Source organism: Manis pentadactyla, chromosome 5 (genome assembly GCF_030020395.1).
Source record: "Manis pentadactyla isolate mManPen7 chromosome 5, mManPen7.hap1, whole genome shotgun sequence".
In the NCBI taxonomy this organism is placed as follows: Eukaryota; Metazoa; Chordata; class Mammalia; order Pholidota; family Manidae; genus Manis; species Manis pentadactyla.
This window is the reverse complement of record NC_080023.1, coordinates 94,839,102-94,860,172: the sequence shown is the minus strand read 5'-3', so window position 1 is coordinate 94,860,172 and position 21,071 is coordinate 94,839,102. Positions and strand designations below refer to the sequence as shown.

At 36.9% G+C, this 21,071-nt stretch overlaps 1 long non-coding RNA gene across 2 annotated transcripts in view; it reads left to right on the top strand.

The window, feature by feature from the left end:
* Nucleotides 1-21,071, top strand: part of LOC118930057 (uncharacterized) — an 87,937-nt gene that overhangs the window by 43,960 nt on the left and 22,906 nt on the right. The window lies entirely within an intron of this gene.

Genomic DNA, 21,071 nt, shown 5'->3' with positions numbered 1-21,071 from the left:
GAGAGGGGTGGGAAATCATTCTGCTCCAAGTGCTCAAAGATCTATTGCCTCAGTGGGAGAGTCAGATGCAAATCCATATGCCTCCTGAAAATAAGAGTAAACCCTCTTGCCCCCAGACCCAGGCAAAAGTACAATACTGCTGAGGGAGTGGTAGAGGCAAAACCATATGCCACAGAGATAAGGCAGGAAATTCCTTTACCTGTACCATGAGACTTGCATTGAGTAATAAAAAGAGCAGTATGTTCCCAGAGGAAGGGCAGAAAATTCTCTCCAGCCCAAGACTCCCAAGAGTAATTTCTGAAGTGGGGATGGGCAGGAATAGTGAGAAAGTCCTCACCCAAGGCCCTGAACATATATAGCCTGCCTAAGGCTGAGGATGGACAAGGAGAAATGAGAACTTCTCCATCCCACTGTAAGCTCCCCATCAAGAAACAAGCAATGATATTCTAGTGCTGGGGAAAAAGGAAACAAGAAGGTGATTGATTTAAGTTCAATGATATAAGTAATTACATTAAATGTAAATGCTTCAAATACCCCAATTAGATGGCAAACATTGCTAGGCTGAGTGTAAAAACAAGACAACTATATTTTGCCTAAAATAAGCACACAATAAATTTGAAGGCATAGACAAGCTAAAAGAAAACTGTTGTGCAAAGATAAACCATACATTAGCTAGTTAAAAGTCAGGCTGAGTGGCTACATTCATAATCAGAGAAAGTAGAATTTACCAGGGAAAAAGAAAAACACTACATAATAATAAAGAGATCAATGCATCAAAAAGATACAATAATCATGAATGTGTACACATCTAATAACAAGAATTTGAAATTACTGAATCAAAAACTGATACAATGGAAAGTAGATAAATCCACAAATAGAAATAGATTTTCAACATTCTTATCTCAGAATATAGTTTGTAGAAAAAGTAGGACAAAAAAATCAATAAAGATCTAGAAAACCTGAGCAATTAACTTTATCTAATTGGTATTTCTGGAGTGCCCTGTTCAGTAACAGCAAAATATACATCATTTTTAAGTACAGTTAGAATATTCACCAAAGTAGACTGTCTATAGAAATCTCTACAAATTTTAAATGATTGCAATCATATAAAGCATGTTCTTTGACCACATAAGAATTAAACTAGAAATCAGTAGCCTAAAGGTAACTGGAAAGATCTTGACATATTTGGAAATGAAACAATATAATTCTAAATGGGTCCTACATATCAAGGAGAATATTATAAGGAAAATTAGAGTATATTTTAAATTGAATATATAAAAGTGAGATCACAATACATCAAAACTTGTGGGACAGCTAAAGCAGTTGTTAAGAGACATATATAGTATTAAATGTCTATCAAAAAGGATAAAGATAAAAGAGGTCTCAAATCAATTATCTTAATTTTTACCCTAAGAAACTAGGAAAGAGGAGCAAAGTAAGCAGAAGGAGGAAAATAATAAGAACAGAAAACACTGAAATAGGAAACAGAAATATAGAGAAGTCAATAAAATTTAAAGCTTTTTCCTTAAAAGATGAATATAATTGATAAACCTTTAGCTAGACTAATCAAGAAAAAAATAAGAAAGAGAAATTACAAATATCTGAAATGAAATAAACACTATCACTACAAAGCTCTCAGACATTAAAAGGAAAATAAGTAAATGCTGTGAACAATATTATGCCAATACATTTGATAACTTAAATGAAATGGAAATATTCCTTCAAACACCCAAAGTACCAAAGTTCATTCAAGAAGAGATAGATAACCTGAAGAGTCCTGTATCTATTAAAGGAATTGAATTTATAGGTAAAAATGTTCCCACAAAGAAAACAACAGGCTCCATGGCTTCACTGGTAAACTCTATCAAATATTTAAGTAAGAAAAATACCAATTCTACTCAAACTCTTTTGGACAGAAGAGAAAGGAACATTTCTCAACTCATTCTGAGACCAGCATTACTCTGATTTCAAGATCAGACAAAGACGTTTCAAGAAAAGAAAATTTAAGACCAAAATATCCCATAGACACAGATGTAAATATCTTCAGCAAATTACTAGCTAATCAAATCCAAGGATAATATAACATAGTTGGATATTCCTAGGAATGTAAGCTTGGTTCATGTTCAATAATCAGTGGAATTTACCATATCAATAGACTAAAAGGAGAAAAACAATATGATCTTCTCGATAAATGAAGAAAAAAGTATTTGACACAATTTAACATCCAAACATGATGACATTTTTTAGCAAACTCAGAATAGAAATGAACTTTCTTAACTTGACCAATGGAGTCTGAAATACCTACATCTGTAATAACACTGAATGATGAAAGAGTGAATAGTTTCTTGCTAAGATCAAGAACGAGGCAAGGATGTTAGCTGTCATCAATTCCTATTAAACTGGAAATACTAGACAGTGAAATAAGGCAAGAAAAATAAATAGTAGGTATGCATATTGACAATGGGCATTCCTTGTCTTCATTCAAAGAGAACATAGGAAATCCCAATCTATAGAAACAGACTGATGCCAATAAGTGAATTTAGCAAAATTTCAGAATATAAGGTCAATATACAAAAATCATCTGTATTTCTCTATATACTAACAACAAGTGATTGGGAATTGAAATAGAGAACATACTATTTACCAATGGAACAGAAAACATGAAATACTTAGGGAGAAATATAAATCTGTTTTTCTGCTTTCATCTTCTATTCCCAATATTATTCTGTCTCCTCCACAGACACCAGAATGAGTATATGTAATATATGCTTTTCCAATATGCCCTACTGATACTTATTTAGAGATATATGCATCTTTGAAAAAATACACAGTGGTCTTTGTTTGTATTTTATTTTAAATATAATTAGTTGTGCTAATTATATAGTATTTAAATATATAGTAGTGCTGTGTCCCATCCACCCAGTTCTGGCATTTTGTGGCCTGAGGTAGAGTAAACTAATATATTCTGACATTCAAAACTTACAAAAAACAAAACAAAACAAGACACAATCCCAGGAGGTTCAAGAAGTAACAAGTGCTATGCTGGAAGAAATATACATATATTTGTTATTTTGTTTCTGTTATATAATCGGAAGGCATTTGCTTTATGTTTCTCTTAGAATTGAAGCTTTTAAGTTAAAAAATTACAGTAATTTTTGAAAATTACTACCTCAGTACTGTATTGAGAAGTGATTGAAATACAATTTTGGCTCTTCTTTTTTCTTTTCTTTTTTAATTGAGAGACTGAGTCAATTCTCAGGATTCCCTACAAAGAGGGCAGAAATGCTCAGGAACATTCCCACTACATATTTAACAGGAGCTGCCACCTGCAGGCAAAAGATAAAATAACAAATTCACCGGTCCTTTTTTTCTTTTTAAATAGAATTGAATTAATTATCAGTACTAATTTTTCTTTATTTAAAATAAACAGGCTCCCTCCTTTTCTCATCAATTTACTACTCTTTACTGCTTTTCCTTTCTTGCTACTTTTCCCTTTTTTTTTTTTGTGAAGGCATCTCTCATATTTATTGATCAAATGGTTGTTAACAACAATAAAATTCTGTATAGGGGAGTCAATGCTCAATGCAGAATCATTAATCCACCCCAAGCCAAATTTTCGTCAGTCTCCAATCTTCTGAAGCATAACGAACAAGTTCTTACATGGAGAACAAATTCTTACATAGTGAATAAGTTACATAGTGAACAGTACAAGGGCAGTCATCACAGAAACTTTCGGTTTTGCTCCTGCATTATGAACTATAAACAGTCAGTTCAAATATGAATACTCATTTGATTTTTATACTTGATTTATATGTGGATACCACATTTCTCTCTTTATTATTATTATTTTTAATAAAATGCTGAAGTGGTAGGTAGATACAAGATAAAGGTAGAAAACATAGTTTAGTGTTGTAAGAGAGCAAATGTAGATGATAAGGTGTGTGCCTGTAGACTATGTGTTGATCCAAGCTAGACAAGGGCAATAAAACGTCCACGTATGCGGAAGATTTCCCTCAGAACAGGGGGGGTGAGGTTCTAAGCCTCACCTCTGTTGATCCCCAATTTCTCACCTGATGGCCCCCCTGCGACTATGCCTGTCTTAGGTTGTTCCTCCCTTGAAGAATCTTACCCATCTCTGGCTAACCAGTCATCTTCCGGGGCCATACAGGGAAATGTAAAGTTGGTAAGTGAGAGAGAAGCCTTATTGTTTGAAAAGGTTAGCTTTTTACTTCTTTGCATATTTATGCCCTGTGGCTTCTATGCCCAGTATTTGTCTTGAGGTATCTTTACCACTTGGAAGAATTATGATACTCGGTAAATTTGATATGAGGCACGAATTCTATTTAAGGGTTGTAATTAGGAAGGAAGAAGAAAAGCTATAGAAGTAGCAGGCGGAAGAAAACATGGGAAGATTGATTATTTCTTTGACATATCTTCTTGTAGAGTACTTCAGCATGTATAGGTTTTAAGCTACTACTTAAATTGCGCACACACATTAACATAATAGGAGTATAGTTACATAACCAAAGCATACCTGTAATTACCAGCCATCTCCAGTGAAACCAAGAAAACCAGTTAGGCACCTTAGGCATTTGTGAAAACTTATCTATGATATGGTGGATATTGTCCAACTGAACTTGAACAGTCTGAGAGAAATCAGACAAATTAAAACAACCCATTCCTGGGGATTGTTCACATGTCATATGTTCTTTTAACAGTAAATAGTCTGTAGTTGTAAGATTTTGGAGAGCTACAATTTGCAGTTCTCCTAATTCTTGGTTGAGTTCCAACAGTATAGATCCAGTCAAATTTGTTGTTTTACTATATGCACAGGCCAGCTTAGATATCTCCTTCTTCATTCCCATGGCAAGTCCAGGAACTGGTGGGATGAGTGCATCTACACCTGTAGCAGTGTGTGGATCTTTGTTGGGGTTTTTTTGATGATCATCTTCTGGCATGAGTCTTCCAGAGAGTGCAGATGTTGGAAGTTCTTTTTCATATCGTATCTTAGTTCATTTTCGGGGTAGCCCAATTAGGCTTTGATCCTCTGTATAAACACAAACAGACCCTTTGCCTACACTTTTATATGCCCTTTATACCCTTGTGTAGAACTCGTTGGAGGTTACCACACAGGAACTGCCCTTTTTTTTTTTTTTGCTTTGTTTTTGGTATCACTAATCTACACTTACATGATGAATATTATGTTTACTAGGCTCTCCCCTATACCAGGTCCCCCCTATAAACCCCTTTACAGTCACTGTCCATCAGCATAGCAAAATGTTGTAGAATCACTACTTGCCTTCTCTGTGTTGTACAGCCCTCCCTTTTCTCCTACCCCCCCATGCATGTTAATCTTAATACCCCCCTACTTCACCCCCCCCTTATCCCTCCCTACCCACTGGTCCTCCCCAGTCCCTTTCCCTTTGGTACCTGTTAGTCCATTCTTGAGTTCTGTGATTCTGCTGCTGTTTTGTTCCTTCACTTTTTCCTTTGTTCTTATTCTCCACAGATGAGTGAGATCATTTGGTATTTCTCTTTCTCCGCTTGGCTTGTTTCACTGAGCATAAAACCCTCCAGCTCCATCCATGTTGCTGCAAATGATTGGATTTGCCCTTTTCTTATGGCTGAGTAGTATTCCATTGTGTATATGTACCACCTCTTCTTTATCCATTCATCTATTGATGGACATTTAGGTTGCTTCCAATTCTTGGCTATTGTAAATAGTGCTGCAATAAACATAGGGGTGCATCTGTCTTTCTCAAACTTGATTGCTGCGTTCTTAGGGTAAATTCCTAGGAGTGCAATTCCTGGATAAAATGGTAAGTCTGTTTTGAGCATTTTGATGTACCTCCATACTGTTTTCCACAATGGTTGAACTAACTTACATTCCCACCAGCAGTGTAGGAGGGTTCCCCTTTCTCCACAGCCTCGCCAACATTTGTTGTTTGTCTTTTGGATGGCAGCCATCCTTACTGGTGTGAGGTGATACCTCATTGTAGTTTTAATTTGCATTTCTCTGATAATTAGCGATGTGGAGCATCTTTTCATGTGTCTGTGGGCCATCTGTATTTCTTTTTTGGAGAACTGTCTGTTCAGTTCCTCTGCCCATTTTTTAATTGGGTTATTTGTTTTTTGTTTGTTGAGGCGTGAGAGCTCCTTATATATTCTGGACGTCAAGCCTTTATCGGATGTGTCATTTTCAAATATATTCTCCCATACTGTAGGGATCCTTCTTGTTCTATTGATGGTGTCTTTTGCTGTACAGAAGCTTTTCAGCTTAATATAGTCCCACTTGTTCATTTTTGCTGTTGTTTTCCTTGCCCGGGGAGGTATGTTCAAGAAGAGGTCATTTATGTTTATGTGGAAGAGGTTTTTGCCTATGTTTTCTTCCAAGAGTTTAATGGTTTCGTGACTTACATTCAGGTCTTTGATCCATTTTGAGTTTACTTTTTTATATGGGGTTAGACAATGGTCCAGTTTCATTCTCCTACATGTAGCTGTCCAGTTTTGCCAGCAACGTCTGTTGAAGACAATGTCATTTCCCCATTGTATGTCCATGGCTCCTTTATCAAATATTAATTGACCATATATGTCTGGCTTAATGTCTGGATTCTCTAGTCTATTCCATTGGTCTGTGGCTCTGTTCTTGTGCCAGTACCAAATTGTCTTGATTACTATGACTTTATAGTAGAGCTTGAAGTTGGGGAGTGAGATCCCCCCTACTTTATTCTTCTTTCTCAGGATTGCTTTGGCTATTCGGGGTCTTTGGTGTTTCCATATGAATTTTTGAATTATTTGTTCCAGTTCATTGAAGAATGTTGCTGGTAGTTTCATAGGGATTGCATCAAATCTGTATATTGCTTTGGGCAGGATGGCCATTTTGACGATATTAATTCTTCCTAGCCACGAGCATGGGATGAGTTTCCATCTGTTAGTGTCCCCTTTAATTTCTCTTAAGAGTGACTTGTAATTTTCAGAGTACAAGTCTTTCACTTCTTTGGTAAGGTTTATTCCTTGGTATTTTATTTTTTTTGATGCAATTGTGAATGGAGTTGTTTTCCTGATTTCTCTTTCTGTTGGTTCATTGTTAGTGTATAGGAAAGCCACAGATTTCTGTGTATTGATTTTGTATCCTGCAACTTTGCTGTATTCCGATATCAGTTCTAGTAGTTTTGGGGTGGAGTCTTTAGGGTTTTTTATGTACAGTATCATGTCATCTGCAAATAGTGACAGTTTAACTTCTTCTTTACCGATCTGGATTCCTTGTATTTCTTTGTTTTGTCTGATTGCCATGGCTAGGACCTCCAGTACTATGTTAAATAACAGTGGAGAGAGTGGGCATCCCTGTCTAGTTCCCGATCTTTCGCTTTCAGCTTCTCGCTGTTCAGTATAATGTTGGCTGTGGGTTTATCATAGATGGCCTTTATTATGTTGAGGTACTTGCCCTCTATTCCCATTTTGTTGAGAGTTTTTATCATGAATGGATGTTGAACTTTCTCAAATGCTTTTTCAGCATCTATGGAGATGATCATGTGGTTTTTGTCTTTCTTTTTGTTGATGTGGTGGATGATGTTGATGGACTTTGGAATGTTGTGCCATCCTTGCATCCCTTGGATGAATCCCACTTGGTCATGGTGTATGATCATTTTGATGTATTTTTGAATTCGGTTTGCTAATATTTTGTTGAGTATTTTTGCATCTACGTTCATCAGGGATATTGGTCTGTAGTTTTCTTTTATGGTGTGGTCTTTGCCTGGTTTTGGTATTAGGGTGATGTTAGCTTCATAGAATGAGTTTGGGAGTATCCCCTCCTCCTCTATTTTTTGGAAAACTTTAAGGAGAATGGGTATTATGTCTTCCCTGTATGTCTGATAAATTTCCAAGGTAAATCCATCTGGCCCGGGGGTTTTGTTCTTTGGTAGTTTTTTGCTTACTGCTTCAATTTCATTGCTGGTAATTGGTCTGTTTAGATTTTCTGTTTCTTCCTTGGTCAGTCTTGGAAGGTTGTGTTTTTCTAGGAAGTTGTCCATTTCTCCTAGGTTTCCCAGCTTGTTAGCATATAGGTTTTCATAGTATTCTCTAATAATTCTTTGTATTTCTGTGGGGTCCGTCGTGATTTTTCCTTTCTCGTTTCTGATACTGTTGATTTGTGTTGACTCTCTTTTCTTCTTAATAAGTCTGGCTAGAGGCTTATCTATTTTGTTTATTTTCTCGAAGAACCAGCTCTTGGTTTCATTGATTTTTGCTATTGTTTTATTCTTCTCAATTTTATTTATTTCTTCTCTGATCTTTATTATGTCCCTCCTTCTGCTGACCTTAGGCCTCATTTGTTCTTCTTTTTCCAATTTCGATAATTGTGACATTAGATCATTCATTTGGGATTGTTCTTCCTTTTTTAAGTACGCTTGGATTGCTATATACTTTCCTCTTAAGACTGCTTTTGCTGTGTCCCATAGAAGTTGGGGTTTAGTGTTGTTGTTGTCATTTGTTTCCATATATTGCTGGATCTCCATTTTGATTTGGTCATTGATCCATTGATTATTTAGGAGCATGTTATTAAACCTCCATGTGTTTGTGAGCCTTTTTGCTTTCTTTGTACAGCTTATTTCTAGTTTTATGCCTTTGTGGTCTGAAAAGTTGGTTGGTAGGATTTCAATCTTTTCAATTTACTGAGGCTCTTTTTGTGGCCTAGTATGTGGTCTATTCTGGAGAATGTTCCATGTGTCCTTGAGAAGAATGTGTATCCTGTTGCTGTTGGATGTAGAGTTCTGTAGATGTCTATTAGGTCCATCTGCTCTACTGTGTTGTTCAGTGCTTCCGTGTCCTTACTTATTTTCTGCCCGGTAGATCTATCCTTTGGGGTGAGTGATGTGTTGCAGTCTCCTAGAATGAATGCATTGCAGTCTATTTCCCCCTTTAGTTCTGTTAGTATTTGTTTCAAATATGCTGGTGCTCCTGTGTTGGGTACATATATATTTATTATGGTTATATCCTCTTGTTGGAGTGAGCCCTTTATCATTATGTAGTGTCCTTCTTTATCTCTTGTTACTTTCTTTGTTTTGAAGTCTATTTTGTCTGATATTAGTACTGCAACCCCTGCTTTCTTCTCGCTGTTGTTTACCTGAAATATGTTTTTCCAACCCTTGACTTTTAGTCTGTACATGTCTTTGGGTTTGAGGTGAGTTTCTTGTAAGCAGCATGTAGATGCGTCTTGCTTTTTTATCCATTCTTTTGCTCGTGTCTTTTGATTGGTTCATTCAGTCCATTAACATTTAGGGTGACTACTGAAAGATATGTACTTACTGCCGTTGCAGGCTTTAAATTTGTGGTTACCAAAGGTTCAAGGTTAGCCTCTTTAGTATCTTACTGCCTAACTTTGCTCGCTTATTGAGCTGTTATATACACTGTCTGGAGATTCTTTTCTTCTCTCCCTTCTTTTTCCTCCTCCTCCATTCTTCATATGTTGGGTGTTTTTTTCTGTGCTCTTTGTAGGAGTGCTCCCATCTAGAGCAGTCCCTGTAAGATGTCCTGTAGAGGTGGTTTGTGGGAAGCAAATTCCCTCAGCTTTTGTTTGTCTGGGAATTTTTTAATCCCACCATCATATTTGAATGATAGTCGTGCTGGATACAGTATCCTTGGTTCAAGGCCCTTCTGTTTCATTGCATTAAGTATATTATGCCATTCTCTTCTGGCCTGTAGGGTTTCTTTCGAGAAGTCTGATGTTAGCCTGATGGGTTTTCCTTTATAGGTGACCTTTTTCTCTCTAGCTGTCTTTAAAACTCTTTCCTTGTCCTTGATCTTTGCCATTTTAATTATTATGTGTCTTGGTGTTGTCCTCCTTGGATCATTTCTGTTGGGGGTTCTGTGTATTTCTGTGGTCTATTCGATTATTTCCTCCCCCAGTTTGGGGAAGTTTTCAACAATTATTTCCTCCAAGATACTTTCCATCTCTTTTCCTCTCTCTTCTTCTTCTTGTACCCCTATAATATGGATATTGTTCCTTTTGGATTGGTCACACAGTTCTCTTAATATTGTTTCATTCCTGTAGATCCTTTTATCTCTCTCTATGTCAGCTTCTATGCGTTCCTGTTCTCTGGTTTCAATTCCATCAATGGCCTCTTGCCTCCTATCTATTTTGCTTATAAACCCTTCCAGAGTTTGTTTCATTTCTGCAATCTCCTTTCTGGCATCTGTGATCTCCCTCCGGACTTCATCCCATATCTCTTGCATATTTCTCTGCGTCTCTGTCAGCATGTTTATGATTCTTATTTTGAATTCTTTGTCAGGAAGACTGGTTAGGTCTGTCTCCTTCTCTGGTGTTGTCTCTGTGATCTTTGTCTTCCTGTAGCTTTGCCTTTTCATGGTGATAGGAATAGTTTGCAGAGCTGGGACGAGTGACGGCTGGAAGTACTTCCCTTCCTGTTGGTTTGTGGCACTCCTCTCCTGGGAGAACAGCGACCTCTAGTGTCTTGTGCTGCGCAGCTGTGTGCAGACAGGGCTTCTGCTTCCTGCCCGGCTGCTATGGAGTTAATCTCCGCTGTTGCTCTGGAGGTGGCCTGGCTCGGGCTGCTGCTCCAAAGTGGTGGAGTCCCGTAAGAGGGGGGAGCGGCTGGGAGGCTATTTATCTCCGTAAGGGGCGTCCGTTCTCCCTGCAGCCCAGGAGATTAGGGTGCCCAGAGATTCCCGGATTACCTACCTCTGGATTAAGTGTCCCACCCTGCCCCTTTAAGACTTCCAAAAAACACCCGCCAAAACAAAACAACGACCACAAAAAAAAAAAAAAATTTTTTTTATATTAAAAAAATAAATATATAAATAAAAAATGGCCGCTCGTTTTTCTTTATTCTCTGGCGCCAGCCGCAGGCACCCACTCAACGTTCCTGCTGCCCTGTTTCCCTAGTATCCAGGGCCCCTAGCCCTCACTGTGTCTGCACTCTGGTCCCGATGGCTGGGGCTGGGTGTTCAACAGTCCTGGGCTCCGTCTCCCTCCTGCTCTGCCTATTCTTCTCCCGCCGGGAGCTGGTGGGAAGTGTGCTCGGGTCCCGCCGGGCTGGGGTTTGTGTCTTACCCCCTTTATGAGGCACTGGGTTCTCACAGGTGTGGATGTGATCTGGAGATTGTCCTGTGTCCTCTGGTCTTTATTCTAGGAAGAGTTGTCTTTGTTATATTTTCATAGATATATGTGGTTTTGGGAGGAGATTTCAGCTGCTCTACTCACGCCGCCATCTTGGCTTCCTCTCCCTACTTTTCCCTTTTTAAAAACAGGTTTATTATGGTATAGCTGATAAATGAACATTATTTATGGTATACAACATGATGATTTGACATACATTTAAAAATTGCTACCATCAAGCTAATTTGACATACTTATCACCTAACATAGTTACCTCTGTGTGTGTGTATAGTGAGAGCACTTAAGATCTACTTTTAGCAAATTTCAAATATACAATGCACCCTTATTCATTACTTACAGTCACCATTCTGTACATTAGATCCCCAGAGCTTTTTCATTTATAACTGAAAATTTGTACCCTTTGACTGACATCTCTCCATTTCTTCCATCCCTCAACCCTGGCAACCACCATTCTACTCTCTGCTTCTGGATTCCACATGTAGGCATGATAATACAGCATTTTTTCTTTCAATGCTTGGCTTTTTTCATGTAGCACATCCATGTTGTCACAAGTCCAGGGTCTTTGATATTATAGCCATTCTAGTAGATGTGTGGTGGTATCTCAGTGTGGTTTTAATTTTCATTTCCTTAATGATTAATGATATTGAGCATCTTTTCGTGTGCTTAGTGGGTATTTATATTTGTATTTGAATGGTCTATTCAAATCTTTTGCTCATCTTTAATTGACTTTTTAAAATTAAGTTTTAAGAATTCTTTATAAGTTCTAGATGCATGTGATTTGCAAATACTTTCAATTTTTGGCTTATCTTTTCATTTTCATTTTCATTTTTTTTGGCTTAAGACCAGACACATTTATTATCTTAAAGACCATATGTCAGAAGTCCAACACAGGTCTCATTGGTAAAATCAAGATATTGACAGGGCTGCTCTAGGAAGCTCCTTCTGGAGGAATATTCTGGAAGCCCTAGAGGAGAATCCATTTCTTTTTCTTCTCTAAGGTGCCTGTTTCCAGGGAGCCCTTGCATTCCTTGGCTTGTCCCCTCCCTCCAGGCCTACTTCTCTCATCACATCCCTTTCTCTGACTACACTGGTTCAACAGATAACCATATTATTAAATCCTCACCCCCCCTAGTGTAGTTACTATCTGTCAACACAGGAAGATCAAAGAATCACTGGCTATTAATCTCCATGTTATTCTACATCCCCGTGACCACGTTGTGACTGAGATTTTTGTACCCCTTTATCTCCCTCACCCTCTCCACCCACCAACTCCAACCCCGGCTCTATGTAACAACCAGTCACTTCTCAGAGTCTATGAGTCTAGTGCTGTTTTGTTCATTTTATTTTGCTTTCTTTTTATATTCCAGAAATAAGTGAAATCATATGGCACTTGCCTTTCTCCATTTGGTTTGTTTCACTTAGCATAATACTCTTTGAGCCATCCATGTTGTTGCAAATGGCAGGTTTCTTTTTATGGCTGAATAATATTCCATTGTGTATGTGTGCCACCTCTTCTTTATGCTACCTTCTGTTGATGGACACTTTGGTTACTTCCATATCTTGGCTATTGTAAATAATGTGGCAATAAACATAGGGGTGCTTATATCTTCAAATAAGGGATTTTGTTTTCTTTGGGTAAATTCCTAGGAGTGGAATTACTGGGTCCTATGGTATTTCTCTTTTTATTTTTTTGAGGAAAGTGGCTGCACCAATTTACATTCTCATCAGCAGTGCACAAGGGTTCCCTTTTTTCCACATCCTTGCCAACACTTGTTATTTCATGTCTTTTGGATAGTGGCCATTCTAACTGGTATGAGGTGATATCTCATTGTTTTTTTGATTTGTATTTCCCTGATGATTAGTGTTGTGAAACATCTTTTCATGTGCCTGTTGGCCCTATGTATGACTTCTTTGGAAAATGTCTGTTCCGGTCTTCCTGCCATTTTTTAATTGGGTTATTGATTTTTTTGGTGTTGAGGCATATGTGTTATTTTTATATTTTGATGTTAATCCCTTATCAGATAAATCATTTATGAATATATTCTCTGGTACTGTAGGTTACCTTTTTGTTCTGCTGATGGTGTCCTTTGCTGTACAGAAGCTGTTTAGTTTGATATAGTTCCACTTGTTCATTTTTTATTTTGTTTGTCTTGCCTGAGGAAGATGCGTCCAGGAAAAAGTTGCTCATGCTTATGCTCAAGAGATTTTTGCCTGTGTTTTCTTCTATGAGTTTTATGGTTTCGTGTCTCATATTTAGGTCTTTGATCCATTTTGAGTTTACTTTTGTGATGGAGTTAGACAATAATCCAGTTTCATTCTCCTGCATGTAACTGTCCACTTTTCTCAACACCAGTTGTTGAAGAGGTTGTCCTTTTCCCATTGTATATTCATGGCTCCTTTATCATATATTAATTGACCATATATACATGGGTTTATATCTGGGCTCCCTATTCTGTTCCATTGATCTCTGGGGCAGTACCATACTGTTTTGATTACTGTAACTATATATTATAGTTTGAAGTCAAAGAGCATAGTCCCCCCAGCTTTGCTTTTTTAGCCCTAGGATTTCTTTGGCTATTCAAGGTCTTTTGTGATTCCATGTGAATTTTAGGATTATTTGCTCTAGTTCATTGAAAAATGCCATTGGCATTTTGATAGGGATTGCACTGAATCTGTAAATTGCTTTGGGCAGGATGGACATTTTGACAATGTTAATTCTTCCTATCCATAAGAATGGGATAGATTTCCGTTTAATTACATCTTCTTTAATTTCTCTCATGAGTGTCTTACAGCTTTCAGAATAAAGGTCTTTCACCTCCTTTGGTAGGTTATTTCCTAGGTATTTTATTCTTTTGATGCAATTGTAAATGGAATTGTTTTCCTGGTATCTCTTCCTATTAGCTCATTGTTGGTATATAGGGACATAACAGATTTTTTTGTATTAATTTTGCATCCTGCAACTTTGCTAAATGCAGTTATAAGTTCTAATCATTTTTTGGTTGAGTCTTTAGGGTTTTCTATATATAGTATCATATCATCTGCAAACAGTGGCAGTTTAACTTCTTCTTTACCAATCTGGATGTCTTTTGTCTCTTAATCTTGTCTGATTGCCATGGTTAGGACCTCCGGTACTATGTTGAATAAGAGTGGTGAGCATAGACATCCTTGTCTTGTTCCAGATCTTAGCGGAAAAGCTTTCAGCTTTTTGCCTTTTGATATGATGTTAGCTATAGGTTTGTCATATACAGATTTTATTATGTTAAGGTATGTACCCTCTACACCAGTTTTGTTGAGAATTTTTATTATGAATGAATGCTGAATTTTATTAAGTGCTTTTTCAGCATTTATTGAGATGAGCATGGGGTTTTTATCCTTCCTTTTGTTAATGTGGTATATGATATTAATTGATTTATGAATATTATACCATCCTTGCATCCCTGGAATAAATCCTGCTTGGTCATGATGTATGATCCTTTTGATATATCTTTGAGTTAGGTTTGCTAATATTTTGTTGAGGATTTTTGCAACTATATTCATTAGAGATATTGGTCTAAAATTTTCTCTTTTTGTTGTGTCTTTATCTGGTTTTGGTATTAAAGGGATGCTGGCCTCATAGAATGAGTTTGGAAGTATTGCCTCCTTTCTATTTTTTGAAACACTTCAATAAGAATGAGTGTTAGCTCTTTAAATGTTTGGTAAAATTCATCTTTGAAGCCATTGGGTCCTGGTCTTTTGTTTTTAGGTAGTTTTTTGATTACCAATTCAATTTCGTTACTGGTGATTGGTCTATTTTACTGTTTCTGCCTGGGTCAGTCTTGGGAGGTTGTATTTTTTTAGAAAGTTTCCATTACTTCTAGGTTTTCCAAGTTATTGGCATATTAATTTTCATAGGGTTCTGTAGTAATTCTTTGTATTTCTCTGGTATCCATTGTGACTATACAATTTTTGTTTCTAATATTGTTTATTTGTGTACTCTCTTTTTTATTGATAAGTCTATTTTGTTTATTTTCTCAAAGAACCTGCTCTTGGTTTCATTATTTTTTCTATTGTTTTATTCTTTTCAATTTTATTTCTTCTCTGTTCTTTATTATGTACCTCCTTCTACTTATTTTGGGTTTTATTTTTTACCTAGTTTTTTAAATTATGAATTTAGATTGTTTATTTGAGTTTGTTCTTGTTTCTTGAGGTAATTGTATTGGTATGTACTTCCCTCTTAGAAATGTCTTCACAGTGTCCCACAGATTTTGGGTTGTTGAATTTTTGTTTTCATTTGTCTCCATGTATTGCTTGATTTATGTTTTAATTTGTTCACTGACTCATTGATTATTTAAGAGCATATTGTTTAGCCTCCATGTGTTTGTAGGCTTTTTTGTTTTCTTTGTGTAATTTATTTCTAGTTTCATAATATTGTGGTCTGAGAAGCTACTTGATACAATTTCAATCTTTTTGAATTTATTGAGGCTATTTTTGAGGCCTAATATGTGATCTATTCTGGAGAACATTCATATGCACTTGAGAAAAATGTGTATCCTGCCACTTTTGAGTGTAATATTCTTTAGATATCTGTTAAGTCCATCTGATCTAATGTATTTTTCAGTGCCTCTGTTTCTGTCCTGTTGATCTGTCTATGATGTGATTGTTGTGTTAAGCTCTCCTAAAATGAATGTGTTGCATTTATTATGTATTTAATTTAATTCTGTATTTGTTTTACATATTTAAGTGCTCCTGTGTTGGTGCATAGAAATTTATAATGCTTATAGCCTCTTCTTGGACTAATCCCTTTATCATTATGCATTGTCCTTCTTCATATCTTGTTAGTTTCTTTTATTTTTAAGTCTATTTTTTCTGATACAAATACTGCTCCTCTTGCTTTTTTCTCCCTATAATTGTATGAAATATCCTTTTCAATTCCTTCATTTCCAGTCTCTGTATGTCTTTGGGTCTGAAATGAGTCTCTTGTAGGCAGCATATAGATGGGTCTTGTTTCTTTATCCATTCTGCCACTCTGTTTTTTGATTGGTGCATTCAGTCCATTTACATTTAAGGTGATTATTGATAGGTATGTACTTATTGCCATTTTATTCATTGTTTTCTAGTTTTTTTGTAGTTCCTCTCTGCTAGTTAAATAACTGGCCTACTACCTTTACTGTGGGTTAATTTTCACTGGCAAAAGTTTAAATTTAGGCTTAAGAATATTTCCATCATCAGAAGTCCCTTTAACATATCCTGTAATTCTGGTTTAGTGGTTGTAATTCTTCCACCCTTCATTTATCTTGGAATTGTTTAATTTCTCCTTCAAATTTGAGTGATAATCTTGATGGGTAGAAGATTCTTGGTTGAAGGTCCTTCTGTTTCAATACATTAAATATATCATGCCATTCCTTTATAGCCTGTAAAGTTTCTTATGAGAAGACTGCTGATATCCTGATGGGGCTTCCCTTTTAAGTAATATTTTTTCTTTCTCTGGCTGTTTTCAGTTTCCTCTCCTTATCCTTAATCTCTGTCACTTAATTATTATATGTCTTGATGCTGTCTTTCTGTGGTTCCTTTTGTTAGGGGTTCTCTGTCCTTCCATGACCTGAGTGTCTATTTTCTTTCTTAGATTGGGGAAGATTTCAATAATTATTTCTTCAAAGAGACTTTCTACTTCTTTGTTTCTCTCTTCTCCTTCTGGTACCCCTATTATGTGAATATTGTTGTCACACATCTCTCTTAGCATCCTCTCATTTCTAGAGATTCCTTCTTCTCTCTGTTCCTCACTTTCATTGTTTTTCTGTTCTCTAATTTCTGTCACATTGGTTGTCTCCTCTACTTGCAGTAATCTATTATTCATTCCCTCCATTGTGTATTTCATTTTTGTTACTGTATTCTTTAGCACTGAATGGCTCTTTTTCAACTCTTCTATCTCTTTGTTGAAGTCCTCCCTGAGATCTCCAAAACTTTTCCTGAGATCATTGAACATATGTGCCCGTTACTTTGGAATCTTTTGCAAGAAGATTGATGATCTCCATTTCATTTAGCCCTCTTTTTGGTGTCTTATCCTTTAGTTTGTTTGGAACATATTCCTCTTCCTCCTCATTTTTCAGGTTTTCTGTGTTTCTTCCTTTGTATTAGATGGATCTGCTATGCTTCCTGGTCTAGAGAATAATGACTTTATGAAGAAGGCTTCCTGTGGTGCCCAGAGGCTCAAGACTCTTTACTCTCCAGTGCCTGATTCTTTTTTGTGGTGGAGTCCCAGTTGATGTTGGTTGACAGTGTGTGGGGCCATCTTTCTGTCTGTCAGTTAGTAGTGGTCTATCTCTGTCTGCCTTAGCCTTTTCTAGGCCCAGCAGCATCTGTACTGGGAGCACTGTGGGCAGGGAAATTCTCTCTCTGCCCTGCAGCCATGGTGGCACTGCTAAGCTAACAGAGTGGGCAGGGCAGGCACACAGCTATGGGGTGGCCTGTGGCACAGGGACAAGGGAGTGTTGGTGGAAGGGTTCATAGTGGTGGGGTGTACAGGTATGCAACACTGGGCTGGGCAGCCAGTAAGGAAGAAGGAGCACTTGTAGCTGGCTCCTGCAGGTGCCCCTCTGTTGGGCTGACATAGGGCTGAGAAATCTCAGGAAGCCTTCCTTTCCCTGCCAGGTACAAAGTCTGATGCTGCTGAGTAGAGTTGGAAGGGCAGGTACATAGGGAAGAGCCTCAGGGCTGAGCTGCCAGCAAGGGGAGGGAACATTTGGGGCTCCTGTGAGTCTCTGTATTGTTGGGCTAAGGGAGGACTGGGGAAGTGTTACCCACCTGCCCTTTATCCTGCAGAGAGAGCTCCACCAAACCCTTGCCCCTCTGGCCACCTTCCTGCTACTGGCAAATCTTTCAAACTGCCACCTCTTTGTTGGGTCTCAGCAGAACTGATGTAGCATGCCTGTCCTCTGCAAGTATCTGAAGTCTCAGCCTCCCAGAGTGTTCCAACTCTCCAGCCCTGTTAATCACCAAAATCCAATGTAATGTGGACTCGTATTCCCAGAACAGATCTCCAGGGCCAAGTGTGCAGAGTTTCTGAGCACTTATGCCCTTTCTGCTCTGTTCCTCTATCTCCCACTTGTGGGCTTAAATGAGGGAAGGGCTGGGGTCCTAATTTATAGTGGCTCTGTCACTTTCTTTTTTCTGCATGGTCTTCTCTTCTTCACCAGGTATAGGTAGTCTGTTTTGCAGTCTCGATATCATTTTCAGAGTTAGTTGTATTTATTGTCATTACTTCCTTGGTGTGTGTGTGGGAGGAGATTTCTGCCTTGCCTTCCTATTCTGCAGTATTTTTTTCCTCTCCTTCTTGTTACTTTAAAAATTCCTAATTCTATCACTTTTTTTTGAACATCATCCTTTTCACTTCCCATATTCAGTCTTTCTTTTACTATACCAAATGAGGCATGTGACGAGATTTCTAAACAATAAGGATTGGATTTAAGAATTCAGGCTATTTAGTATGCAAATAGCCTTAGGTTCTGTCACATGTAAAACATTACTTACATTTTGACCTCCAAAGATTAGGTATATGCTTATTTAACTGTTTTTTTTCTTCTATGAATTATTATTTAAGTCTAGATTTAGTTTTAAGAAGTATCGGTTTAGAGTGAATTCAACATGAGGTCATGAACTTCTTTTACCATTGCTTTTCATCTCTGAGTTTTTCTGAGATTGAATTGCCATCATGACTTCTTCCTCCATTTCTTTGTACTTGAAGCTATTTTCCTTTTGGTTTACAGTTAGATCATAGCTAACTGGGATTCATTAGGAGGCTCCATTGACTGGGTTTAAATATTCCAGTGTCAGTTGCTTTTATTTATTCTTAAAAGGGAATATGTTGATTTCCCACAGAGAGAAACATTTCTGTAGGACATATGAGAATTATACTTTTAAATATTTTATTAATATGTTATCAGTATGAATTAGTCACTCGTGCTGCACTGGATAAAAAATTAACTCCTACGTTTAGTGGCTTAACACAATAAATTATTACTTTTCACTCACATCACAATAGTTCAGTAATGATTGGGACATCTTTTTCCTTCTTATAGATCCACCAACTGGAACATGTGCTGTTCAAGGTTGCCATGGGAGGAAATGAGAGAGCTAGAGAAAGGCAACTCAGCTCTTAACTGTCTCAGCATGAATGTAACATTCATCATTTTAACTATATTAACACATATAATACTATATTAACACATAAAAAATTACTAGAATACTATATTAACACATAAAAAAATAACAGGAGATCAGGTGAGAAATTGGGGATCAACAGAGGTGAGGCTTAGAACCTCACCCCCCCTGTTCTGAGAGAAATCTTCTGCATATGTGGATGTTTTATTGCCCTTGTCTAGCTTGGATTAACACATAGTCTACAGGCACACACCTGGTCATCTACATTTGCTCCCTTACAACACTAAACTATGTTTTCTACCTTTATCTTGTATCTATCTACCACTTCAGCATTTTATTAAAAATAATAATAATAAAGAGAGAAATGTGGTATCCACATATAAATCAAGTATAAAAATCAAATGAGTATTCATATTTGAACTGTTTATAGTTCATAATGCATGAGCAAAACCGAAAGTTTCTGTGATGACTGCCCTTGTACTGTTCACCATGTAACTTATTCACTATGTAAGAATTTGTTCTCCATGTAACAACTTGTTTGTTATGCCTCAGAAGATTGGAGACTGACGAAAATTAGGCTTGGGGTGGATTAATGATTGTGCATTGAGCATTGACTCCCCTATACAGAATTTTATTGTTGTTAACAACCATTTGATCAATAAATATGAGAGATGCCCTCCATTTCCAATGGTAAAATAAATAAGTAACCGGGATGTAATGTATAGCATAAGGAATATAGTCAAGGTATTGTAACAGCTTGGTATGGTGATAGCTGGTACCTAGAATTGTCATGTATATAAATGTTGAATCACTATGTTGTACACCTGAAACTAATGTAATGTAATACTGTGTGTCAACTACCCTTCAATAAAAAATAATTATCTACAAAAATAAATAACAGGAGGAAAACCAAGAGAATTTAGATGTTTTCATTGAAATATGTCAAAAATACATAGAAATTTAATAGCTACAGTATGTGTTCAACCTTAAAATAGGATTCACATTTTAAAACCAGTCACAGTAATTTTTAATTTATAGTAATTAAAATAAAGGTTGTATAATCTGTGTGTAAAATATAGGAGATTTGTTCATGGATATTAGAAGTCAGACTTTGGTCACATTCATTTAAGCTGCCAAACACTTGCTGTAATGAGTCTAAATTGATATTTCAGGCCACACTGTTGTCAGTCTTCACCGATAACAATTTGCTTTGCTTTGTGTTTCATATTACCTTTCTTTTGGTGACAGGTTCCAAAGGAGTTAGTATATCCCTGAAGAGATTTCAAATATGGTCTGTATTACATTGGTTTTAATATGCTATTTCATATGTATTAATAATACCGTGGTCTCCTAAAGGATCAGCCCTCATGATCCTTATGCCCATGGGTCAATAAACTTGACCAGGTTGATACCATAATCTTGGGCATGCAACTCATAATGATATTTTAAAAAATCATTGAGATATATATCGCAAACTGTAAAATTCACCCCTCTAAAATATACAATTCACTGGTTTTTAGCATATTCACAAGATTGTGCAACCATCTAATCCCAGAACACTTTCATAACCCCCAAAATAAACTCTCTGAGCATTAGCAATCACTCCTCATTCTCCCTTCCTCTCAGCTCCTGGTAATCACTAATCTAGTTTCTATCTCTGAACATTTCATATAAATGTTGTTATACAATTTGTGTTCTTCTGTGTTGGCTTCTCTCACTTAAGTATAATTCTTTCAAAGTTCATCCATGTTGTAGCATGTATTAGTACTTCATTCCTTTTAATGACTGAATAATATTCCAT